Raw genomic sequence first — 382 nt, forward strand, 5'->3', positions numbered from 1 at the left:
TAGACTATATATTTATTCATTTAATAAATATATAAAAATTAACATTTATGTAAAAAAAAAACTACTATTTGAGTAAGAAAAATTACTCTGGTTGCATTTTTAATCTTAATCTCGTAGTTAAATTAATGTTCAAAATACATCAAGAATATTCTAAAGATGTTGTGGTATCTTTAGCCTGTTCCTATGATACATTTTGAACATTTCTATTGTGGGTAGAGACTGCCTTATAATTTAATTCTTTTATATTCTATATATTAGTGATACAATTTACAATAGTCTACATGGTTTACAAGTCTAAATTGTCTATACGCAACAAAAAGACCATGTAAACATCACGTAGATTTCACGTAAAATAATCCGTGTAGACGTAATCTTGAAATCT

This window comes from Wasmannia auropunctata, unplaced genomic scaffold (genome assembly GCF_000956235.1).
Source record: "Wasmannia auropunctata unplaced genomic scaffold, wasmannia.A_1.0 LD335703.1, whole genome shotgun sequence".
NCBI classification, from domain to species: Eukaryota; Metazoa; Arthropoda; class Insecta; order Hymenoptera; family Formicidae; genus Wasmannia; species Wasmannia auropunctata.